General features: G+C 39.7%; 1 protein-coding gene and 1 long non-coding RNA gene across 15 annotated transcripts in view; one reads left to right on the top strand and one right to left on the bottom strand.

Annotated features, from left to right (window-relative positions):
* Positions 1–27,612, top strand: part of cdh13 (cadherin 13, H-cadherin (heart)) — an 813,941-nt gene that overhangs the window by 416,734 nt on the left and 369,595 nt on the right. The gene's annotated exons all lie outside the window — the stretch shown is intronic.
* Positions 6,069–14,742, bottom strand: LOC138744049 (uncharacterized). The gene is made up of 3 exons (XR_011345232.1): positions 14,697–14,742; positions 13,825–14,018; positions 6,069–6,533 (listed from the first exon to the last, which is right to left on the bottom strand). It is a non-coding gene; the product is annotated as an uncharacterized lncRNA (long non-coding RNA).

The raw sequence follows: 27,612 nt of genomic DNA, 5'->3' as shown, positions 1-27,612 counted from the left end.
TGGGATTTATTCTGTATCTATATTATATTTAAAATATTCATTTAAAAGGATGACAACTACAAAGAAAGAAACCCCCCTCCACTTTTGAGGCAGCAGATCCTCCCCTTTATTGAGTTGGCCAAACTGCTGTGGCCAAAGAAAATATGAGATGGTCTTTGAACCAGGTGTTTGCACAGAATAAGGAATTGACTGCTTAAACTGAGATAAGGATGGATTTCTTATACTAAAGGGTTGTTAACATTTTGAATTTTTTCTACCTTAGATCATCAAGTATTATGCTTATTTAAGGCTAAACCAGATTTGTGAACAACGGGTATCAAGCAGGAAAGTATAGTAGGGAGCAAAATTAGCTAAGACCCTATTCATTGATGCAACATGATCAAGGAGTATCGAGCCCAATCCTACCCTTATGTTCTCTCCAATGCCAGTGGATTATAAATTATTTATATTTAGTAGAGCTATGATGCTTCATGAATATTTTGACTGCATCAATGCTGCGAATTAATATCCCGTTATATACAAATTACTTGGTGCAGATTGTAGATGAATTATTTGGATGTGCTACTTGTGTAGCCAAGGAGGTAACATGATTGATCAAATAATTATTATGACATTGACGGTGCTTGACTTGACTTGGAGAGATGGTTTGATTTCACAATCCTTGCCTATTCAAATGAAAGACACTGCACAAAGTGGCAACTCTCTGTCTGCCTTATGGTAGCCAAAGTTAAAGAATTTCATGTATGTTACATTCCAAATGTAGCTGCCAGTTTTCACCATTAGCTCAGGTTGTCCATGCTGTCTTGAAGGTTCCAAAGGACTGTTTCATTATTTGAAAAGTTATGAATGACATTGAAGACTGTAAAAACATTAGAAATAGCTACACAGCGATAAGTTGACGAAAATACTTGATTTAATGGCTACTCCCCAGGGACTTTGGATCCAAGATTGAACACCAAAGAATCTTTGTAACGGATATTTTTTCCAATTACAAGTGTTCCATTGACTCCTACTGACCAGTTTTTTTTCCAGGGCTTTTGGTGTCATGCATTGTTAAGGATTGTCCAGATGTTAAGAGAAGCTGTTCTCATCACTTTGTTAATTAGGTTTGTTGTTTAGTTCTGGATCAAGACCACAATAAATTCTGGAGCAAAATGGTTCTAGTAGAATTTGAACTGAACACTGGTGAGTAAGGTAGTGTCAGTTGGCATTATTTACTGAGTACTATTTATGGCTTTTTGATTATTGAGAGAAGGTTTTAGGGAGATAACTGGACAAATTAGATTTATCCAATTGGCATGAAAAGGACATAGATGATCAATCTTCCACATTATTATTTAGTTGCTATTATTTGAATTACCTATCATCATGTAACAAGTTTGCAGGAAGCATTACAACTGACTCAACCTTTTTTTTAATCTCAGCAATCAACCAATTCTTATTGAATTGCAAAGTAATTGGTACTTATAATTTCGGTATCTTAGGAATTGAACCTGGTCAACATATTTTGGGTTAAAGCTACACATGATTCAGCTTTTGTCTTGTACACAAGTGCTGGGTGCTGGTAGACCATGTTTATCTTGTTTGTTGGTCTTTAATGCATCACAGTTCCTGGATGAATGTGATACATCTACATATTGTTGACCTGATCTTTTTATTGTGCAACTGTTTAACTCTTTGGATATGCTGTCTGATGTGTAAATGGTTGGGTATTGTATTTCTTTTCAGTTTTTATGACTTCTGGCATGTTGTATTTTCATCAAGATTGGGCTCATGATTTGATGACGACCAGAGACGGAATGGTCAGCCAAGCCATGGGTGTGAAACCATATTCTTCTGTTGAGCAATTTCTCCTCACTGTAAAACCTCCTCAGGCCACTCCCCAGATGTACATATTAGAGGGTTTCCCTCCACATTGGAGAAAACTCTTTCTCCTTTCAAGAATTGATCTATGTCAATGAGAGAGTGCAGAGAAGATTTACAAAAATGTTGCCTGGGTTTCAGCATCTGGAATACAAGGAAAGATTGAACAAATTAGGTTTTTATTCCTTGGAATGTAGAAGGCTGAGAGGAGATTTAATAGAGATATTTAAGATAATGAAAGGGATAGATAGAGTTGATATGGAAAGGCTTTTCCCATTGAGAGTAGGAGAGATGGATACAAGAGGTCATGGGTTGAGAGTTGACGGGCAAAGGTTTAGGAGAAACATGAGGGAGAACTTCTTTACTCAGAGAGTGGTTACTGTGTGGAATGGGCTTCTGAGAAAGGTGGTGGAGGCAGGGTCAATTTTGTCATTTAAGAAAGAGTTGGATAAGTATGTGGATGGGAGGGGGATGGAGGGATATGGGCAGAGTGCTGATAATTGGGATTAGAGGAGGGTACTTGGATCAGTGTGGACTAGAAGGACCAAATTGGCCTGTTTCTGTGCTGTAATTGTTATATAGTTTATATGGTTTATTTATGGCATAGGGATTACTGAAGGTGGGATGTGAGTTAAGGGGGGGGGTGGGGGGGGAGGGGGAGTTTGAAAGCACTGATCTATGTTTTTCACTTCTATCAAGGGTTTCAAAGACAGGAGTGTCTAAGCAGTGGTTCCCAACCTTTTTCTTCCAACTCACATACCACCTTAAGCAATCCCTTACTAATCACAGAGCACCAATGACATAGAGAATAATTAAAGTGGTATGTGAGTTGGAAGAAAAAGGTTGGGAACCACTGGTCTAAGGCAATTGGATTAGTGAGCACCAGTTCATGAAGGTTGCTTCTTGACTACCTGATGGATTTTCAATGTTACATAGTTCAGGATTATTATCTGGACATTACAAAGTACAAGATTGGCTTCTGGAATATGCTAAATTTAGCCTTTGCTCACAACTGTTACATAATCAATAAATTCTCTCGATTTGGATTGGCACACAAGGAATGATTCCTTAGATGAGATACCAAGGTGAAAGGTGCACAGGATCTTTACACAGCAAGTATTAGCAACTTCAGAAGCAGAGGGAAGAAAATTGGCCTTTGAATGAAAGATATAGATTGCCTGTATCCAAATTTTGCTGTTACACAATTCAAATCTATTACTTTATAATTAACCTGTGATTCTCCTTTCATAACTTACCAGGACCAATCTTTAAAATGAGGGTAAAGAATTGGTTAGCATTTGCACATTGAAAACATTCGGGTCAAGTAAAATTGTTTTTTGACCCATCGTAACTCTCAATGAAATAAAGATTAATGTGTACTGGAGTTCAAGCAATGATTCACTGATGTTTCAGTGTGGTATTGTCAAGGCAATATTGTAAGCTTGCATGTGATATTAAACCCTCTATGTAATTAATTGCATAAACAGTGATCTTTGTGGGAGATGCTAAATTAGAGAATAAAAGTTATAAAATATTCAGAAAATTAAATCTAGTCTCCAATGTGAAATTGAAATGAGAGATGAAAAGTTGAGCTAGGAATTTTGTTTCAGTTAGTAATATCTGATCATTCTTTCTGATTTAGGGGATTTTTACCAGGAAATGAGAACTCATATAGTAGGATCCATAAATGGGGCATTTTTCCATGTGAAGTTTCTGGTAGAAATGATCATCCCCTGATGTAACGATTCTGAGAGTGGTACTTTTTAGATATTTGTTCATCTAAAAGAAAAAAACAATAATGATGTAAATCAATTAAAAAAAAATACAAGTTCTATGTTTATTTGATCAACATATTTAAAGATCCTGAAAGCAAGATGAGAATGGAAAAATCTCCTTACTCAATGAACTCTGTTTTCAAACGATATCATCACATAGGAACAATTATTAATAAAAATGTCATTCTTTCTGTGAGTTCTAGAATCTTCATCTTGAAGATGCTAACACTCATTAATGTGAAAATTTGTGATATAAGAGAGTAGAATATTTCCCGATTCTGTTGCCACCTCTCAAAACACTTAATTCGTGACACTCTTTAAATCTTGTTTTGTTTAAATAAAAAAAAATGAACAAAGGAAGTTCATTATGTGGTGTTTCTGAAATGTTTTAAGTGAAGTAAAACACAAATGTTAGAGAAACTCAGCAGGTTAAACTATTTGTTTTATATAGCAAAGATAAATATACAAAACCGATGTTTTGGGCTTGAGGCCTTCATCGGGGTAGAGAAAAATGTCAACAGGTGTCTGAATAAAAAGGTAAAGGGAGAGATGTGGGGGAAGAGCATGGTAGCAAAGGCAGGAGGCAATAGATGGAGAAGGGAGGGAAGGCTAGGTGAATAGAGTGGGAAGGGAGTGGAAAGCTGAGGGAAAGAAGACAGGGAGAAGGGGAAGGGAGAACAAGTCAGCAGAAACCAAAAAAGTCGATGTTAATGCCTTCCAGCTGGAGAGGGTCCAGATGGAAAATCAGGTGTTGTTCCTCCAATATATGGGTGGTCTTGGTAGGACAGTGCATGAGGTCATGGATAAACATACGAGTATGGGAGTGGGACGCAGTACTAAAATGGCCATTGGAAGGTCCCTGTGACTGATGCGGACAGAGCAAAGGTGCTCAGTGAAGCAATCTCCCAGTCTGCACCCCATCTCTCTGATGTAGAGGAGATCACAAAGGAAGCACCGGATGCAGTAAATCAACCCTGCAGACGTGTTGCTTCACTTAAAAGGCCTTTTTGGGGCCCCGGACAGTGGTGAGAGAGGATATGTGGGCACAAGTGTGGCACCTCCTGCGGTCACAGGGGAAGGTGAATTGGCTCGGAATTTGCTCTCTCCAGCTGAAAGCATGGTGCTATCCTGTGGACTTTCAATGGAATTTTCATTGAAATTTATGATAGGTTCAGTCATGATTTCAGAATGACACCTGCTCTAGAGATCTGTTGTCTTTACAACCAGGGAAAACGGCCACTGTCCATTTATTATGGAACGCCCAAAGGATGTCCAGATCGCTTTTTGGCCTTTTGACTAAGATCAAGTGTAGCATGGTCCAGAGATCTCGTAATTTTAAGCACCACTGTTTCAAAGAAAACAAGACCAGGTCAGTTTACCCTCGGTACTTAGGGCTGGACTGATATCTAGTATTGACCATCACCCTCCATCATCCTCCCATTTGATACCCATTTTAAAACCCATGCAAGATGCAGGAGTTGAATTTGAATGTTTGTGGCTGGAGCTCAATCCAGCATCTCCAACTTTTCAACCTTGGAAATCTCCTTGCTACTATTTCTGGTGTCAACCTTTCTGGAGTGTGGTGATCAGAAATGATCACCAATTATCCCACACTTTTAGATGTATAGAGGCTGGTGAGAAGGATGCTGCTCAAGGTCAACCCTCGTAGGGCTGTGGGACCAGATAAAATCACTGGCAGGATGCTCAGAGGATGTGCGTACCAACGAGCTGACATCCTCACAGACATCTTCAACATCTCCCTGAGCAGCACCATCGTACCAACGTGCTTCAAGGTGGTCACTATCATCCCTGTGCCAAAGAAGCCCTCAGTATCCTGTCTCAACGACTACGTCCTGTAGAACTCAAGTCCACCATCAGGAAATGCTTCGAGAAGCTAGTCATGGAAGACATCAAAACTCATCTGTCCCCCTCACTGGCCCCTGCAGTTTGTGTACCATCCCAATTGATCTAAAGACAATGCCATTGCCATCAGGCTCCACCCAGCCCTCACCCACATGGAAAATAAAGAGTCATATGTTTGAATGCTGTTCATGGACTTCAGCTCAGCACAATCAGACCGCAGCGCCTGATTAGGAAGAACTGCTGGGCCTAAGCACCTTCCTCTGGAACTGGATGGAAGACCTCAGTCAGTGTGGATCGGAAACAGCATATCCAACACCATCACACTGAGCACAGGAGACCCCCAGGGCTGCGTGCTCAGCCCACGGCTGTTTACCCTGCTGAGGCATGACTCTGCACTGAGATGCAGTTCAAATCACATGATCAAGTTCGCTGACGACACGACCGTGATGGGGGGTCATCAGCAAGAATGATGTGTTTATGGATCCTATGGGCATTTATGTTTTTGATCATCAAGTCAAGTTTATTGGCACATGTACAATCCAATGATGCATCGTTCTTCGGACCTCAGTGTAAAGCAAGTGGACACACAACCACATATAACACGTATACAGACAGACAATACATTTGCAAGCCAACAATACAAATAAAAAAATAAATGCTGTTTCATACATTTGAGAGTCTTGGATGGTTAGTGAGAGGAGTTCCTTTGGACATTCAGCATTCTCACTGCCCGATAGACTGCAGCAGTTGTAATATTGCTAGCCAGAAAGCATTATGATTTAGACAGTAAGCTTTTATCGACTCAATAAAGGCACGGTGAGCGTAGTGGTCACTGTATCACTGATGCAGAGCCAGCGACTAGGGGTTGAATCCTGTGCTGTCTGTAAGGAGCTTGTATTTTCTCCCCATGTCTGCATGGGTTTCCTCCAGGGGCTTCAGTTTCCTCCACCCTTCAGAACGTACCGGGGTTGTAGGCCAATCAGGTGTATTTGGGCACCATGGGCTCATGGGTCGAAAGGACATGCTGTATGTCTAAATATAAAATTTAAAACAAAATAAAATTGATGGAGGATATGAATCCTACTGTTTTAATTGGTTCATATTTTTCAGTTAAAATGGTTGGGATCCTTTCATAATCTAAACATGCTTCAATACAAGAAAGCACATCTTTAATTGGTTAACCATGGGTTGCATCTGAAAGAAATTGTGTGACAGCAATTAAGGTCTGGAGCAAATAAAATAATGTAGTAGTTCATTTTTGTAGCACATTTAACACAATGCACATTGATCCAAAAGCTGAACATACAATTAGGAATAAATTGGTTACTATCTAAATAATGACAGGCAGCCAAAATACACCGGTACAGCCATCTTTTTACATAGACTATCCAACTTAAAACATTAAATTTTTAAACCCTAATCCATTCCTCCCAATCGCAGCAATGAACAACTTTCCAATTTCAAATACCAGTGCTACAAACACCAGATTTCGAAGAACACAAATAGGCCTAGTTGCAATTCCGTTTGGATGTTACAAAAAGTCCAACCACATTGGCAGGACTTAGATATTAAAGTCTACCAGCTTCAAAAGGGAAACTACCAACTAAGTCACAGCTTCTCAAGGCAACAGAGCAACGGTTCACCCCGACCTCGGACCATCTGAACACCTTGAGGCCTCATGCCTCAGGTCGACGTTGACCATGACCAACATATCCTTTGGGATTTTTCAGTGCTAACACTGCTCCACTGCTCTGGTCGTATCAAGACACCATCTCTGTCTCCACCACGTGGCACCATTTCCACGACCATCAAAGCAGGAATGACTGGAAAGCTGAGGCCACATCACTCACTACCCTGCAGCTTAGTCTCTTCAGTAGGACTCACTCCACAACCATTGAGCTGCAAACCTTGTGGCTTCATCTCAATGACCCGAGTTGCAGTTCCAGACTCATTGCATTTCACTGAAAAATCTTGTCAAATCCAGGCTTGGGCATCTACTCGTTAGTTACAGCAGTCCTGGAATCCAGAGCAGCTGCCTGCTGCAACCATATAGTTAAAATGAACAGCTTGCAAGGAAACAGTAATTGTGTGGGTGAACTTACTGATCCTCAACTAATTTCAGTAAAGACTGGGCTACTGTAATAGACCTTGTGTCATTCAAATAATTAAAATAATTAGCTTTCCCCATTGATTGCTGTGAGATTTCTCAGCACTTGTTAGGTTGATCCCAAAAGAATTACAAATTAATAAAGGAGAGTTGGATGTACAATTTGCCTCTCCATTTGCAGGCCAATCAGAAGTTTTGAGAAATCGCCCAGGAGTAATCTGGTCTATTTTACTAAAAATAAAATCAGATGGTTTAGTTTGTAAAATTAAATATGGAGGTAGTGTGTAGAAAGGAGGTTCACTGCCTTAGTGCATAATAATATAAAATCCTGCTCATGTGAAATAATTTATGAAATCATTAGGAGTTGAGCATGGGGAGAAATAAAGGGTCAGATGTGATACCATTCAGAGAGAGTGTTAAATCTCGTCAGAATGGTCCCTTTTGACTGTTCATATCTCTCAGTGTTGAAAGTGGTCCTGTACATCTGCATACTTCCATGTGTGATTTCATCTAACTGATGAACTCAAATCCTAATGGAGCCTGTATTCTCCAGCTGTGATTTTTCCTCCTGCATTAAAGCAAATCATTGTCTAGTAAGAAAGGAAATGGAATACATTCTCGTGGTTCAGCTCATTATTCTTTCCACCTGAGAATCTTATCTATATTGAGGATTTAAATATTGGAAATTTGCATGCAAAATGATTTTGTCCTGAAATATCCTTTTAATCTTTACAGCCTTAGTATTATTGCCATTTGACTTTCATCTTGACCATTCTTTGCTGAACCATTTAAATAGAGTTAAAAATAGCCTGCTTGGACTAAATTATTCAAATTATGTGACTGTGAATGTGATGTAAGACTCACCTTCAAGAGTAAATATCAATAGACTTGTTTAGTTACCGATACCCCCGTAGAGTTTAATATGAATATATTTCTGATCTGCATTTTTTAACAACATCCTTTAAACATCGTGAGAGCTTTTCTGTTCCTCGTGTGAAAGGATCATAAGATTCCTGCTCATTCAGAAAATCTTGGAGGATCACCTCAATAATTATTCTTCTGAACATAATGCTGTGAAAAGGAAAATGGAACTCTGATTCATTATTAAAGATGTCTTCACTGAAGAATGAGGGTTATAATCAATATTATTTGGACCCATCTGGTAATTTTGATTACTAATGATATTTCAGTAAGATACATGGCTCAAGATCATTAATCTGATTATCTCAAATGCTTTTTTCCAGAGAACCAGTTAGTTTTAAAAGACAGCAAATCACAGTGTTTAAACATCAACAAACAACAAGGGAAGGCTTTTTAAGTATTAAAATGTTTAATTATCACCAAAAAATGCTGGTCACCACCGATCACTGACACCTCCTCACCAAGACCCTGCTCATGACGGGAGCCAGAGGGTCCCATGCCTGCCCAGGAGCTCGAGGCCTGCTGCTGCTGGTGCCGGGAGCCCGAGGCCTGGTGCTGCTGGCGCTAGGAGCCTGAGGCCCGCTGCTGCTGCCGGCGTCGAGAGCCCAAGGTCCCGGACAGTTTGGCTCCATAAAAATTTTGGATAAATGAATCCAATTTCAGATAATCAGAGTTAATACTGTACATTAACAAAGAAGCACAACTGTGTTACTTGTGCAGAAAAATTGCCAATTTTGATCCACCATAACAACTCCAAGACTTCTCAACAACTTTTAGCGTGCAAGAACTAAGAACCTTGAAGCAACTTCTAATTGACTTTATTTTGATGATCGAGATGCAGAATGTTTCTCAGGATTTCAAGATTCTTTTATTGTCATGTTCTTTTCTTTGGCTTGGCTTCGCGGACGAAGATTTATGGAGGGGGTAAAAAGTCCACGTCAGCTGCAGGCTCGTTTGTGGCTGACCAGTCCGATGCGGGACAGGCAGACACGATTGCAGCGGTTGCAAGGGAAAATTGGTTGGTTGGGGTTGGGTGTTGGGTTTTTCCTCCTTTGCCTTTTGTCAGTGAGGTGGGCTCTGCGGTCTTCTTCAAAGGAGGCTGCTGCCCGCCAAACTGTGAGGCGCCAAGATGCACGGTTTGAGGCGTTATCAGCCCACTGGCGGTGGTCAATGTGGCAGGCACCAAGAGATTTCTTTAGGCAGTCCTTGTACCTTTTCTTTGGTGCACCTCTGTCACGGTGGCCAGTGGAGAGCTCGCCATATAATACGATCTTGGGAAGGCGATGGTCCTCCATTCTGGAGACGTGACCCATCCAGCGCAGCTGGATCTTCAGCAGCGTGGACTCGATGCATGTAATAAAACAGAAAATGCAATATTACACAAAATGTCCTTTTGCCTGTTGTAAGACAGAAAAAGAGGCTCCATTCGTGTTGTCCAGTGCCCCTTAAAGTAGGAGAAAGAGAAGCGAAAGTGAGTGTCTTCAAAGTCACCAGTGTCCGTGGATTCACCACCAACATTACTGCTGCCTCTTCAGTCGAAAAGACTCCTGTTTGATTCATCGGTAACCCGAGCTCTAGATCCAAACCTCTGATATGACCAGAAATCCTTCTTGCCTTCAGCATTCTCTCAAATCCTGTTTCCAATATTAGGTTCCCACAAACCAGTCTCCAGCAGTATGCAGTCCTTGCAGGTACCCCGACCACAAGTCACCCACAGCGTGTGTGGGTCCCTCAGCTGCTGAGCTCCTCGCTGGATTCCGCAGTGGTCGCCATCCTGTAGGTCATCTCCTCTACCTCTCCTTCTCCACAGGGGTGTTCTTCCAATTTCTGGTGCCCTGCACCAGTCTAATGCCCCCCCCCCCCCCCCCCCCGGAGTCTACAATGTCTTGTTTTGGGAATTTCCTGGTGTTATTGCTCTTCAGCAACATCCAAAGAATGGTTATCCAACCAATATTTAATCTAATAGTGCTTAACTGTCAGGTTAACTTGAAGAATTTGAAAATCTTCATTCTGGAAAGGAAAGATATGGAGCCTAATGTAATGAACAGATGGCCCATTCCAGAATTGCAAATAATTTCAAGTATAGAAAGAAAACCAAGAATAGGAATTTTTTTCATTAAGCATGTTTAATTCTCATAGAACACACTTTAAATTTTACATTTTCTGTATTTCCTGACCTTAAATCTGTAAGTTTTGAAATATTTATTCTGAAAATTAATGAACTAACAGAAAAATTGGTCAACTCTATTATAAACAAATTGCGTCAAATATATACAGTCAACAAACGAAATACAATTTTAAATCCTCTTTTTCCTAATAGAACTTTTGTCTCTACATCCATTAATTCAACTTTAATTAGAATCAGAATTTATTGTCATGAACATGTCATGAATTTTGATGTTTTGCGGTAGCATCACAGTCCAAACATTCATATTGTGAACTATCCAACAACAATAATATAAAAAATAAAAATAATGCACAAAATGCGAGGCAGTGTCTTTGGTTCATTGATCGTTCAGGAATCTGATGGCAGTGGGGAAGAAGTTGTCCTTGTGCCGCTGAGTGCTCATTTTTAGGCTCCTGTGAAGAGGGCATGGCCTGGGTGGTGGGAGTCTTTGAAGATAGAGGGTACTTTTTTAAGACCCTGCCCCATCCCTTGATGGAGTGAAGTCTGGTGCCTGTGATGTCACAGGCCGAGTTAACACTCTCTGGAATTTTTCCTTGTACTGAGAGTTGGCGCCTCCATACCAGACAGTGATGCAACCAGCCAGAATGCTCTCCATGGTCCACCTGTAGAGGTGACCTACCGAATCTCCGCAGAGGCCTCACAAAGTATAGCCACTGGCAACCCTTCTTTGTGATTGCATCAACATGGAGGCTCCAGGACAGATCCCTGGAGATGTTGAAACCCAGGAATTTGAAGATCTTGACACTTTCCACTAATAAATAGAGATATTTTGTTTTTGCATAAAAATATCAACACTTTTAACTGAAAAATGGCCAAAATGATGTACATTTTCTCTCTAAACATAGCTTTAAAGATAAATTTCATGCAGTAAGAATGTTGTTGTTGTTGTTCGTCCTTTGTAGTCGAAGATGACCATGGCTTCAGTCAAATGGAAGATTGGTGGCTGTAGGTCTGGAGGTGACTGGTGATGCCAATCCAGGCCCTGAAGGCTTGCCCACATGTACACAAGTGGGTGGGTACTGTCGTGGCAGTGGATCTGCTCGGGCCTTGTTCACAGCACGCTTTCGTTACGCCTCAATGATGCACCTGACTTCAGCTGCACGGGCTCCTGTGGTGATCTTGCTGTGCCAAGCTGGACCGTTGAGAGCAAGCGTCTCCTCCGGGTTGATGTCAATACCCAGGCCTTTGAAGGATGCTTTGAGGCAGTCATTGTAATGTTTCTTCTGCCCCCTGACTGATGACTTGTCCTGACACAGTTCTCCATACAGCAGCCGCTTAGGCAATCGGCTATCTGGCATTCTGACCACATGTCGAGCCCATCTGGCTTGGGCTTTCAACAGGAGGGTGTAGAAGCTGCAGAGCCCAGCTTGTTCCAGGATTTCCATGTCGGGGACTTTGTCCTGCCCCCTGATGTGGAGGAATCTGCGGAGACAGCTCAGGTGAAAGTGGTTGAGCTGTTTGGCGTGTGTGCTGTAGACAGTCCAGGTCTCACTGGTGTAAAGGAGGGTGATAAGGACCATTGCACAGTAGACCGTCAGCATGGTGGTAAGGCTGAGTTCTCTCCACTCCCAGATGTTCTCACGGAGTTGCCCAAAGGCGGCGCTGGCTTTGGCAATCCTGTTGTTGACCTCAGTGTCTATGTTCACTGTGCGAAAGAGTATACTGCCCAGGTAGGTGAAGTTGTTGACTGCCTGGAGGTTCTGGCCCTTCACTATGATGCGCAGGTCCTGGTATGGCTTTCCTGGGGAAGGCTGGTACATAACTTTGGTCTTTTTGGTGCTGATAGTGAGACCAAAGTTGTTGCAGGCTTGTGAGAAACCGTCCATTTCATGCTGCGTCTTCTGCTCTGTGCTGGCGTTGAGTGCGCAGTCATCAGCACACAAGAAGTCTCTGATGACCGTCTCCTGCACCTTTGTAACTGCCTGCAGGCACCTGAGGTTGAACAACCTGCCCTCAGTCCTCTACCTGATGTGGATCCCTTCTTCGTAGTTATAGAAGGCATCTGTCAGCATGGCAGAGAATACCATACTGAACAGAGTTGGGGCAAGAACTCAGCCTTGTTTGATGCCATTTGTCACTGGAAAGGCCTCCGAATCGTCGCCGTCATCCAGAGCTTTCACCATCAAACCATCATGGAACTGCTGGATGATTGTGATGAACTTGCTGGGGCAGTCAAACTTCTCCATGATCTTCCACAAGCTTTTGATCATTTGTATCAACAGCCTTGGTTAGATTGTAGTAAGAATATTAGTTATGGCACAACTTTTGATCATTTGTTAACAATAAAACATATGTAATGATAGTTTTTAAAGCAAAACCTTAAACAAATGAGTTGACATTGATTGTAACAGATTTGATATGAATTTCAGAGTTGACCACCCCTAGTTTAAAAAAACCAAAAAGATATTCTGCCTGAGTCTGAAACTTTTAAAACCATTTTTAAATATAAAAACAATTATTTACTCAGAACAAATACATCTGAAATACAGATCTTTCATGAACTTGAATAATAACTGCATGTGTCTTGTGCCTTACTGGTCTGGAAAATAAAATGGCTTTCAAAAGATTTTTGACTGACAGGCGTCATATTGTATTCAGGGCCAGTCAGGAATTGAACCCATCTTGCCCAAACATTCGGGAAGCACACTCACCAGTCAGCTAAATGGTCCAATCTATTAGTAAGAACTAGAGAGCCTACACATCCATGCTCATTATGCTGTCCATTCAGGAAGCATGGCCCCCTCCCCATGTTTCACCATACCAGCTCCCCAGCACCCTGAGGATGCAAATCAATCATTGGTTATTTCTTTGTTTATTTTTACATGATGTCCCATCACTGAGGTTGGTTGTAGAATGATTCTGAGGACATCATCCAAGAGATACCACGAAGAATCCTCACGGTTTGGCCAAAAGAACCAATTTTTCCCCACTTTGTGAATGCATGTGACTTTTGCATGTGTCTCATTGACCTCAACAATAGTCCCAGGATAAATTTCATCATCATGTTTGATGACACACCACTGTCCAATGGCATCTTTGCTTTCCCACTTGATTTTATCTGTTGTCTGTGCTTGTTGCCATAATGACGATCGATCACTATCACTTACATCAACAGTGAAGAAGTGTTTTGAAAGGCTGGTGATGAAGCCTCGCAGCTCCTGTCTGAGCAGTGACATGGATCCTGTTCACCTATCATAGAAACAGGTCTACAGTGGATGTCATCTTACTGGCTCCACACCAAGCCCTGGAACACCTGGACACCAAAGATGTTCTTTATCGACTGCAGTTCAGCTTCATTGACCTAGAACAGAAATTATTCAATTTCCTTAACCTGGAATGTTCTACCACACATGTACACTTTACAGTGCAATGACCCAGTAGAATCCATAATAAAAGTAAAATAATGCAAAATGCTTAAATGATAAAACATTTGACTCTGTTAACTCATCGTTTACTCTGTGTTAAACTGTGTGGATCATCAACAGAGCTGAAGGTAACAGAGTTGACATTTTCCATCATTTTGTGTCTGAATTCCATATGCTAACCTAAAAGGGAAAGTTAAAGGTTCTATTATTGTCACTTAATACTACATTTAGGGTATAACATAAATGAATTTCTTTAACTTTTGTCTACATTAAGGCAGACATTGAGTTGCCACTTTGTCCAGTGCACCTCACAGAAACTCATAGCACACGGTGTTCCCAAGTGGTCTCCCCTCCAAGTACTGAGCCATCCTGAGCCTGCTTGGCTTTGAGATCAGACTACCTTACGAACACCAGGTGCTGCAAAACCTTCACAAATATGATACCACATACAATGTCTAAAAAACAAATTTTAAAGATTTTCATATTATCGTTTTTAAAATTTGAATAAAAGATTCACAGCAATATCGCCATAACAGAGTTGACAAATAATCACTCCACTGTTGGTGTAACCTCAACATTTTGTACAAAATAATGAGAGAAGAAGCATGACATACCTCACTGCCTTCCAGAGATTTCTGGCCAGAGGAAGTGACATCACTGGGTGAGGGTCACAAGCTTTTTCTATGAAGCTTTGGAGATTTTTTATGCAGTTTTATAACAGAGGGAACAGAGTTGGCCAGAGTCTTGGGACAGACACAAAATGTATATTTTTATTACTGAAATTACAGAAAATAGATATATGCAATTGAGTTTTATAACTTTTAATAGAGTAAACACAAAAAGATGAAAATTAGACTTAATTATTTCATGTTAATTCAAGTCGAATGTAAGAATCAGAAGCTGAAGACGTTCAATAATGGGTGAGCTGGGAGTCACTTAGTTAAAATTTTATGTATAAACTGTGCCTCAAATATACATAAACATTATTATTAGTGAAAGTTTAATATTATTAATATTATATTTTTAAACTGATTCAATAAAGATGTTTTGGAAAAATAAAAGATTTTTCTGGGAGATGCAAAATGTACACCCAATTCTAGATGTACTTGAAAAGGAAGGATCTAGAAATGATTGGCTGACCATCATGGATAAGATATAGAAGTTTGTTCACATAGTTTCCATTAGATGTTGCTCCAATTTATTACAGGTTCTCAAGGTTAATGGGGCTAGCTTTTTCTCATTGAAAATATATTGGGATGTAGACAGTATTTGGGTGAACTAAAACTATTAATCGCAAAACCGTGAGATCACAAGATATAGGAAGAGAAGTAGGTCCATTTGCCCATCGAGTCTGTTCAGCCATTCTAATAATTAGCTGATCCATCCTTCCACACAGCCTCACTCACTGGCCTTCTCCCCCTAAGCATTGATGCCCTGACTAATCAAATACTCATCAATCTCTGCCTTACAGACACCTAAAGACCTCATTTCTTGCGGTAATAAGTTCCACAGACTCCTGACCTTGTTTTAAATTGATGCCCTTTTACCCTGAAGTTATACTCTCTTGTCCTAGAATCTCCAAACCATGGGAAACATCCTTGCCACATCTACTTTGTCCAGGCCTTTCAGCATTCGAATTGCCTCTATGAAGTTCAACAAGTAGAGACCAAGATCTGACAATTGGTTCCTCATATGCTAACCCTTTCATTCCTGGTAAAATGAGTCACTGTGGCCTCTTGGTTGTCATTAGAGGTGGAAAAGAAATATGTCATATTTTGAATGCTATATTAATAGCTGATATAATGACTAGGTTAGGATAGAGAAGCACTCTTTTGACTTTCTGTTTATCTTTATTCAAATAACATTTAAACTAAAGCAAAACCATGAATTCTTAATCAGTAAACAGTATGTAGTTTATGTTTACTTGGAGCACATTTTGAGATGCTTATGCCTAAAATATGTGGTGAAATGGAAGATTATATGTTTCTTAACATCTTAGACTGAGATCCAGATTTGGTACCATGTAGGCAAATGCTCCACTTTATAGAGCCATGTATTATTAATCATTCCAAGCTGTCCCCTTCAAAATGTTAACATCAGCAAAGAAATAACCATGTAATAAGCTGTTGCAATAAATGTTTGATTTGTTGCATTCTGCAGTGACCTCAGAGGGTCTGCCAACTAAATGAAGAACAGCTTCAGACTGACACCAGACACCCTCTCAACAAAGGAAATTAAAAACTGGGCCTATTGTTTTATTACCTTAGATAATAAAGCAATTTCACGATTGCCCAATTACATCGATTGCACATCTTAACCACTTTAAACGCAGTGTTCATTAAAAATTAACCCATTGACCTGCCAGCCATAGGGAATATAACAGAAAAAAAACAGTATTAAGAGTCTGTTCTCAACACTAACACAAATTAAATTATTTTTGTTTGTTAAAAAGAAAATTACAATGCACAATAATATACTTGACACAGCAGCCTGTATCAGATTTATGTTAATCTGTAATTTAATGTTAAACTATATTTCTCCTATTTAAAAAATGTCTGAGTAAATTATAGAATTAAAATACTGTATCTATTCTTACTTGTGGGCTTGTTCAGGGTCACACACAGGCCACAGTTTATTTACAGATAGATACACCATTGTACTCAGATAAGAGTGTTCTTTCTAGGATTTGCAGCATCTTGGACAGACAACTAATGGATTTCAAGTACATCTTAATTATTCAAGAACTGCTGAGGAAGCCATCTGTTTTTTAATCAAAGCTACATCAGCCTCTTGAATAGGAGATAAGGTCAGAGGTTGTTATGGTTTTGAAAAAGGAACAAAATTTTGGTAGAAATAAAGCTGATAGTCACTTGGTTTACAAGAATTGGGACTGACTTCAGTGATGATGTAATGGTCACATGTTTTGGAGAAATATATTATCGAGAAATGAGAGACAAAGAGTCAGTTCACTTTGGAGTTTACAGGGGTTGACACCTTGTAAAAGACAGTAACCAGAAGTGGTGCTGTTGTATGTGTTACACCATGGAAAAGGAGAAAATAAGGAAAACCATTTCATTGTCTCTTTGGAAAAGAGGACAGATTTCTACTGGGTCTATTTTTGTATGACCATTTCTTTAGACTTTCTCTAGTTTATGACTTCATTGTGGAAAAAGATAACCACATTTATTTAACCCTTGTCTGGGTTTGTGAATTTATCATAGAAGAAAATAGCCACATTGTGAGTAAATTTGCCTGAAGATATTGTGGCAGATGAACTGGCTCCATGTGTTATGGTCGTGGTAGTGGAGCAGCCACATCAAGATGGCTCTGCCAAGGTTGTCTTTTCTGCTGGCCGGGTCAGGTTCACATGCTTGTGGGGTAACATCATGATGTTGCTTCTGGCACAAGGGTGGGACTTAACCATGGCCTTATAAGGCGCAATGTGGGAAGTTTCAATAAACAACCAGAGTGCCAACGAGCACACTGGTTACCAATCTCGTTCTTCCCGACTCCATTTAGCTACCACTACAATATAATGTTTAAAAGCACTTTATAATTATTTATGAACTGAAAATTTAAGACCTTCAAGTTGACTAAAATGATGCTGAACTTTTAAAGATTGACTTTTCAGAGAGGGACTTTGAATGACATACACACACACACACACACACACACACACACACACACACACACACACACATTTAGATTTGTGCATAGTGTGGTTAAATTTGGAATTAGTTAAGTTTAGAGATGAGTAAGAAATGTTATGTTGTTAATAATTTAATTAAAAACTATTATTTGGAATTCACCATTGCCTCGTGAATTTTCTATTGCTGTTCCTGTGTTAGTGCTAACAAGTCCCTCTAGTCCCAAACAAAACTTAAAAGGGTTGTTAGTTCTACACTAGACTAAGATCTCTGGTGACTGGAATAGTCGGATACCAATTTTAGCAAACAACTGTCAAGAACCTAAGCTCTGCAATTCTCTAAACATCTCTGCCTCATTTTCATTGTTCTTTCGGTCTTTTCTTCGATGAAGGTTTGCCAATCTTCCTCATGATTTTTTTTGTCAGATTTTATGTTTAATAATCAATGAAATTGCAAGTGTTGGAAATCTGACAAAAAAAAATTGGAAATAGCAGTTTAGGCAGTATTTGTGAAAAGAGTAGCAGAGTGAATCGATCAGTTCTGAGATGCTGATACTCGTCTGATGTTTCTCTGAAGTCCTCGTTTCTCTAATTGTTTACATTGTTCTTGATTTTAAGTAGATTCAAATTTGAGCTACATTGACTATTGAAGTAAAAACACATAGAAATGCTGGATGAACTTAACTGGTCTTGCAGAGTCTTTAGGAGGTAAAGATATATTACCAACATTTCAGGCCTGAGCCCTTCTTCAAGGTCCAAGCAAAAGACAGGCTTACTGGTTAAAGGTTCCATTATTATCACATAATACTACTTTTAGAATGTAAAATACATTTGATTATTGTCTACTGTAAGGCAGTCAGAAAGTCGCCACTTTGTCCAGAGCACCTCACAGAAACCTACAGCACCTGATGTTCCTACACAATCTCCCCTCCAAGAACTGACCAGTTCTGTGCCTGCTTAACTTCCAAGATCAGATAATCCCTAGCTAAATAAAGTCTGGGAGGGGGAGGAGTCCAGACCAACAGACAAAAGGTGTTAATTGGATATGATAAAAGGAAAGCTTAGAGTTGACCATAGTTTACACCAGTTAAAGTGTGGGGATCTGCCAGGTCAAACCATGAGCTGTAATTTATTTTATTTATTCACCAAATTTGTTTGTTATCATCCAACAGCACATATACAACTAGACAAAATGTTCTTTCTCTAGACCACAGAGCACACATAATACACAGACATAATAAATACACATATATAGTATATAAAACAAATAATTGTGAATATTTCAGAATAATCTAGCCAAGGCTACAGGATGAATCTGACAGCTTGTGGGAAGAAGCTATTTCCTGCACCTCCTCCGTGAGGAGGAAGCCAAAGTGTGATCAGTGGTTGAGATTGTAGGAGTTCTCAATAATTTTTTTTATCCCAATTTGAGCAATGCTCCCAGCGGATTTTGTCAAAAGAGGAAATCGAGACTTCAGTGATCTTCTCAGCCATTTCAATGATCCTCTGAATTGACTTTCTGTCCGATGCTTTGCAACTACTGTATCATACAATGAAGAAGTTGAACAGGATGCTTTTAATCATGCTCCTGTAAAAATTTTATCAATAGAGATATTTGAAAAGCAACTGACAAAATTCTATAACTGGGTCAGACTCAGTCACTCAGCACTCTGCTGGGGAAGCCCTAAATATGCCAGATACTGGTGAATCTGACCTCTGCTCTGGTCATTGGAGTCACATTGGACTGAGCCACAGAGCACTTGCTTGGTGAAGAGTGGGTGAATGGGTGAATGCTATGATCGATTTGTTTGAATGGGGGTCTTGCCTGGCCATAGGCATTAAGATAAATGTTTGAATTTATTACTGTATTTACATTTTTTAAATTATTTATCTATATTTTGTGCATGTTTATTAAATTCATTAATTTGCTTTTCTCTTTAAAATTCTTTTGCTTGAAAGGTTTTTAAAATGTGTATGATTATGTGTTAAAACTCTTGCAAACTGTGAAAGGTCATCTTAGGATTCTGGGTGACATTTAGCTCCATGATACTGGAGTCTATTCCAGGTTACACCAATCTTGTAAGGGGGCCAATCTTTTGGGTCATTTAGCATGCTGATGTTAGTTCTTCTATCTTCTCAGCTGATATTTAAGATGTTTCGAAGACAGCTTTAATAGAACTTTTCAAGTGCCTTTAGATGTCCCCGGAATGTTGTCTAGGTTTCTGATCCATACAGAAGCATTAGGATCACCACTGCTTTGTACACTAACATTTTGGTGTCTGTTCAAATGTCACGATCATAAAAGTCTTTTATTCATAGACATCCAAATGAATGAAGCAAAAACAACAAACATTGAAGCCTACATCATTAAGAACCAACTAAGATTGGGTGGTCATGTTGTTTGGATGGAAGAGAAACATCTCTGAAACAAATCTTCTACTCCCACCAAAAGAGGGCACACTTAAAAGAGGTGGACCCAATAGAAGAGATTCAAAGATGTCTTAAAATCCAACATGAAGAAATGTAACATCGACATCAATAATTGGGAAACCAATGCTAAGGACAAGAACCTGGAAAAAAAAACCATCCGAGAAGGTACAGCATCTTTTGATGCTAACATATGTGCAGAACGAGAAGAAAAGAGAAGTCAATGGAAAGAGAGGCAGCAACAACCAAAGCCCGATCTGCCATCTGGAGTGATCTGTCTTGAATGCAGAAAAACTTTCAAAGCCAAAATTGGATGCATAAGCCCTTTGAGAGTCCATAAATAGAACAAAGTCCATCATTCTCAACCTCGAGGGATCTCCGTGACAATGAAGGGGCCAAGTCATTTCATGCTTCATATCCAGAAGACTTAAATGAATATGGTTGGGCATCGTGGCTTTAGCTCGATCCACTCTGCTTTTGAGTTTAGTTGTGTGTTTAGTGGGATCAAAAATTGCTTGATGTAGTGCTTCCTGATAAGGTATATAGTTGGTGGTAGTTCATTAATGCGATAAACAGATTGCAATTAACCATATCCAAAGCAGGATCATTCTTTTATTTCCTATTTACACCTGTTGTGTTATTAGAGCCCATTCCATTGCCTTGGGCTCACATTGAAGCCAGCAGAACCTTGTTTAGGTCATCAAACTTTCACTGACATTTTTTAGGGTTAACAAAGAATGACCTCCACAAAAGTGTGTGTAAAGCATAGTGTTGGACTGGAAAGATGAGGACTATAATTTTAAAATGAAATCAATTCTAGGCTTTGGGTTGAATGATGTTACTTTTAAAGACAGTAAAGCACCCCTGATCTTGAAAAAAAGGCAGGAAGGATTGTGTTCACATGATAATGGTGTTAAAAACGAACTTTGATGAAAGGGTTTGGATAGGGCAACCTCATTGTTGCTCCCTGTTCTCCGAAACCTTCACAACCTCATCATTCTATACACTGACTCCGTTAACAGAACAACGGATCTAGTGTTACTTCTGTTATGCTTGTCTTATTACTTGATGTCATGAGGTATTCTGCTCTTATATTTGTTTTGGTTTTTGATTTCCTTAAATCAATATTTGGGCTGACAGATTCCCGATTGATGGCATCTGGCAACTATTAAGATTAACTGATGGTGGTGGAATTCAAAATCCTAATATTAACCTTTATATGAATGTGACAAATGGAATAAGATCTAAATATATATGAAGTGATTGTGATCAAGCCTAGGGTTGTGGGTATGTGTTTCCGTTTTAGCGTTGAGTTTTCAATCACTGTTCTGATAAATATACGACACAATTGCAGTTGGAAAATATTGAAGAACCAAAATTAATTCTGTCATGACATGCACTGAAATGAAAGCCTGCATGGTGTGACATTTTAAAAAAGGTCACGTTGCATAACACGTAATAGCTTATATTTGTCATGAATTCAAGCCAATATTGCAAATAATTGCTGAAACTGAAAGCTTTATTTGTGGAAAAGTGACAATCATTGCATCAAGGAAAGGTCATTAAAACTGAAAAGTAACCGAATTCCTGGTTGTCACAGTAAGTCGGCTGCCCAGTAAAGGTCATATTCCACGAATGGTAAGACCCTTTGTTTTAACATTGTTATAGTATATCGCTTTGACCTAAGTGAATTTTTGCATGCACATACCTTTGACAATTAATAATGCAGGATATTTAGGAGACAGTCTCAAAATGGTTGTTGTAATTGAGTTCATACAATGCAGGACTAACAGTCTTACCATTTGAAGCAAAGGGCATGATAAGAATGTTATTTGTTGCAATTTCAGATTAAGCAACAATCCCTGCTGTTTATCTGCTTCTTTGCCCTAGTTGTAGCTTCCTCAGCGTTTTGCTTCTGATTTGATTAATCTGCTGTTTATTTTACACACCATTCCATCAAATGAAAAATTACACTTACTTTTACATTCACGGCTTCTTCCCCCACTGCCGTCAGCTTTCTGAATGGACAATCAGCCATAGAACACTACCTCATTTTCTTCTTTTTCCACGAACATTTATTTTTTAGATGTAATTTACAAGTTTTGCACTGTTGATGCTACCACAAAACAATGAATTTTGTGACACTTCCATGAAATGGTTGGCCACTGATTCTGATTCATTATATGAAGATAAATAAGACATGGACTTTTTACCCCCTCCATAAATCTTCGTCCGCGAAGCCAAGCCAAAGATATGAAGATAATACCACCTTGATGTAGACTCCTGGATAAATATTCTTCCTGCTATGATTAAATAGGCAAAGCACCAAGAAAATTGGTTTCTATTCCAACATCTCCCATATGTTCATTGCTGTATAAACTGAAACTCATTCAATCCAGAACTGAATTCTACCTGCTGGTACTTGGACGGGACATGTCTGCTTGAACTCTGCTTCATGGCATATTTGTAGTTTGCATTCTTGTTCCAAATATGGGCTCTTATTTGCCTTGCAGATTCCTTGCCTTCAAATAATTAATACATGATCAGAAAGTGAAATAAAGAAAGTAGAAAGAAGATTTTGAAAAGGATTAAAACTGCAATGACAATTAAATTGCTAAAATAATAAAATCGGAAGAAATGAAAACACATTCTTGTCATTTTCCATTTCAAAGGGATTGTTTAACAGTAATTAAGACAATATTAAATGATTTTCTGCTGATCTTTGTATTTGACAGAAATACCAAAGCTTGTGGATATTTTTTTTTGATTTCCCTATTCAATGCACTCTCACATAGCTTCCAGAAATCGCCATCCTATTTGCTCAATCACACGTTGATATCTAACATCCTCACTGTTATTTTCACTATGAAATCAAGACAAGATCTTTAAATCCACACCAAGGGCAATGCAACTTTCATAGAGATGTGTTGTAGTTATTTTTCACTGCAAAATGGGTTCCCAGATGGTGTCTGGGAAAACTGCAAACATTATGTACTGCACCAAAACCAGGAAATGAAGTTCACATCAGTGACAGGGATCTTCCAGCGGCCAACCATTTCAATTCTGTGCCCTACTCCTGCGCTGACATGTCCGTCCATGGCCTCATATACTGTCAAACCAAGGCCACCCTTAAAATGGAAGAGCAGAACCTAATATTCCATCTGGGTGCATTTACATTGACTTTTCTGGTTTCTGCTAGACCCCTACTCTTCTTCCCCTCTCTTCTATCCTCCAGCTATCCACTCCATTCCCTCTCCATTCACAGAGCCATCCTCCTCCCCATTTATTGGGGTGCCCTCCCTTCCTTATCCACTTATAATCTCTTGCCTGTAGGGCTGTGCCCCTCCCCACCCCCACCATTTTCTTTGGGTGCCTGCCTACATTTTCCTCATTCCTTGCTAAAGGGTTCAGGCTTGAAATGTCGGTTCTGTATCTCTGCCTTTACTATATAAAGTTCACTGTTTGACCTGCTGAGTTTCTCCAGCATTGTGTTGTTTTTTAACTTCAATCACAGTGTCTGCAGGCTTTTGTGTTTTACTCCAGGAAATGATTTGCAGTCAGGTGCAAATTGCTCTGGTTGTTAAGTTTTGGCTCGTAAGATGTGGCCCAGTTCTACTCAGGATAAAATCCATGCAGAATGACGATCATTTCAGCAATTATTTGATGCATCTACAAATTGGTGCTCATTCACATCCATGAGAGAACTATATCTAGTAGAACAAATGAGAAGAAAGCCAGGTGCAATGTTGGCCTCAACAAGGTTCCACTGGTCTCTGTACAAATAGTGTAACAATTAGGCCTTTGGATTAGACAACTGTGGCTAGTGATCCAGCATGAGTTAACAGATCTGAGAAAGATTGGTTGGACATGGGAGAGTGAAGGGGACACAGGTGCACCACCTGCCAGTCAAACATAGAAGCAGCACTTCCTATTTTGTCAAACCATAATAAAGCCTCAGGAGGCTGCAAAATATTTTTCAGCAAATGCAGTTGGCTATCTCATGTACTTTTCTAATAGCACCTCATTCCTCCAAGAAAACTGAAATTGTTTTGACTGATTAAAGGAAACACATTTTCAATCTTTAAATTGTTACTGCTGTCCTCGCCCTGCGTGCATGCCACATTAAAATATTGTCCAAGAGTGTCATCAGAAGACCTGAAGAAGTCTCTGCTTTGGCATTCAGCATGCCTAGTCCAGAATGCTCCTTTTTTTTAGACTTCCCACCTTATCTCCCAAAAATTATTACCTCTGCAAAGAGGACAGATAAACCTCAAAGATTTCGCAGAGAGGAAGTACGAATGAGAATAAGAATGTTGTCACTCTGTGGCCCAGTGAATTAAAATTCTAATTGTGTGATTCATTCAATAATGTGTTCTGGCTTTCTGACTATTCCAGTGATAGAACATTGGCCTTATGTTTCAGTGCAGGATTTTTGCATTGATCTCAGAATCACACATGGCAATTGTGTGAGATCCTTCACCTCATAAAATGAAGAATTAAGATAAACTGCTGCAATAAACAAGGGCATTTATGACCATGTGTTTTAGGCAGAGTTTGACGGTATCTGAATAGTTAGGGTATCAAGGGTTATGGGGGACGACATGGGAGTGGGGCTGAGTGGGAGAATAGATCATCTCATGATGGAATGGCAGCGCAGACTTGAATGGATGAATGAATTTGCTGGTGTTAAGTAATAATGACTATATAAGTTGCTCTTAATTTTGCTCCTTTGCAGTGTTGGGCTCAGTAATTCTTTCTTGGCAGTTTCTCCAAGATTATTAATTATTAGGAAGAATGAATATGAACCGATAAAATAGTTAAAGTACAATCATTTCCGAGTCTTTAATTTATTTAAATTTTCCCAAGGAAGAAAATAAATTTATCTTTGATGTGACAAAAAATTCTCCAGTATGTCTGTGCTCAGAATAAGACATTCATTTCAACGAGTTGACGCCCCCATCAGCTCGGCTTTAATTTTCAGCTGAGTGACAAAGGATGTTGTCAACAGAGAATATCACTCATTCCCCTGACTTACAATGCTTAAAGTAGAACCAGACCCAAATTCAGCCTTTAACGTGATGAGGATAATTACTAAGGAGCTTAAATCCAGAGGGGATGTTGGTGCGAGTACCAAGAGAAGATTTTTAAAAAATATTTAATTATAGCCTCTATAAAATAGGCTGAATTAACACTTGACTGGTAAATTCGCAATCTGCTGAGTGCAAGAAGAAGGGTGTTTAAGGCCGGGGATAGGGAACTTTCCAAGAAGTCCAGGTACGACCGGCAGAAGGCCATCTCTGATGCAAAGTGGCAATTCCGGAGGAAGCTAGAGACAGAGACAGATGCACGGCAGCTGTGGCAGGGAGTGCTGCCATTACAGCCTACAACTCAAGGGCAAACACTACAGATGGCTGTGATCCTTCATTACCCAATAGCTGAACACCTTCTATGCCCGCTTTGAGAAGAAGAGCTAAACGGTGCCTACTAGAATCCCTGAAATGACTATGTACTTGGCAAGGTACTGAAAATCTGTGCCAACCAACTAGCCGTAGTGTTCATGAACATTTTCAACCTCTCATTGCTGCAGTCAGAGGTTTCCACCTGCTTCAAAAGGGCATCAATCATCCCAGTACTAAAGATGAGTAGTGTGAGCTGCCTAAATGACTACAGCCCAGTAGCACTAACTTCCACTGTGATGAAATGCTTTGAGAGGCTGGTCATGGCCAGAATTAACACCTCCCTAAGCAAAGATCTGGACCCGCTGCAATTCTCCCATCGTCACGATCGCCTCACAGCAGATGCAATATCGCTGGCTCTCCACTCAGCTCTGGATCACCTTGAAAACAGCAATCCATACAAATGGCAGCTCTTCATAGACTACAGCTTGGCCTTCAATGCCATTATTCCCTCAGTGCTGGTCAAGAAGCTACAAACTCTAGACCTTTGTATTCCCCTCTGCAACGAGATCCTCATTGATTATCAATGCAGGTGCACCCCAAGAATGCGGGTTAGTCCACTGCTCTACTCATTCTACACCCATGACTGTGTGGCCAGGCACCATTCCAATGCTATCTACAAGTTTGCCGATGAAAGAATCACAAACTCAATGAGGAAGCGTACAGGAGGGAGGTAGATCAGCTTGCTGAACAGTGTAGTGACAACAACCTTGCACTCAATGTCAGCAAAACCAAGGAGATAATTGTGGACTTCAGGAGGAAGTCAGGGGAACATGACCCAGTCTTCATCATGGGCTCAGTGGTGGAGGGGATCAAGAACTTCAAATAGCTGGATGTCAACATCTCCAAGGATCTGTTTTTTAAAAATATTTTATTGTTGTAAGATGGTTCTAATATGAACGTTTTCACTAATGACGTTGCCACAAAGCATCGAATTTCATGACTTGTTCATGACAGTAAATTTTGATTCTGATTCTGGAACTATGTTGAGTGTAAATCCCAGTTCAGTGAATTTTCTTGGTTATATACCTTTAAATGAAATAATGGTATGTTTATTGTACAATTAGCAGTATAATTATCTGAAGAAATGTTCAATAGTAGAAAATTAAAGAAAAGACAAGCTCAGACCTAATACCAAGGGAACAGATTTATTGATATATATCCACATGCTACATGGATGGAATCTTTGACTGTGAAAATGGTTAAAAGAAAGGTTGACTTTCAATTATCATCCCATTCAACAAGTCATTGTAGTCAAACTAGATCATATTCTGTTAAGTGAAATGGATGGGATGTAATGTGGAGGTTGTGAAAGACATTGGTGAGGCCAAATTTGGGATATTGTGTGCAGTTCTGGTCGCCAAACTACAGGAAGGATATCAGTAAGTTTGAAAGAGTGCAGAGATTTACCAGGATGTTACCGAGTCTTGAGGAGTTGAGTTATAGGGAAAGATTAAACAGGTTAGGACTTTATTCCTTAGAGTAAAGAAGAATGAAGGGAGATTTGATAGAGGTTTACAAGATTATGAGAGATATAGCCAGAGTGGATGCGAGTAGGGTTTTTCCACTTAAATTGGTGGAGATAAATACAAGAGATCTTACTTTTAAGCTGTAGGGGGGAAAGGTTTAGGGGGAACATTGGGGGGATGTTCTTCACTCAGAGAGTGGTGGGAGAGAGGAAAGAGCTACCATCTCATGTGGTGAATGAGGGCTTGATTGTGTGTTTTAATAATAAATTGGATAGGTACATGGATGGGAGAGGCCTGGGGGGTTATGGAATTGGAGCAGCTACAGACTAGAAGGGCAGAAAGGGCTGTTTTTTGTGCTGTAGCATTCTATGTTTCAGCATATTACATTGGCAAATTGAACAAAACTGTTCTGTGAACCAATGAGCAAATCCCAAGCTTCACATGCACAATCCCTAACTTAAAACACAACATTATTGATTGTTTATTTCCTATTTGATGTCATTCATTTCAAATGGTAAAATCTTGCTATGGC

This window comes from Narcine bancroftii, chromosome 10 (assembly GCF_036971445.1).
Source record: "Narcine bancroftii isolate sNarBan1 chromosome 10, sNarBan1.hap1, whole genome shotgun sequence".
In the NCBI taxonomy this organism is placed as follows: domain Eukaryota; kingdom Metazoa; phylum Chordata; class Chondrichthyes; order Torpediniformes; family Narcinidae; genus Narcine; species Narcine bancroftii.
The sequence above is the reverse complement of the archived record's forward strand: the minus strand, read 5'-3'. Positions and strand labels throughout refer to the sequence as shown.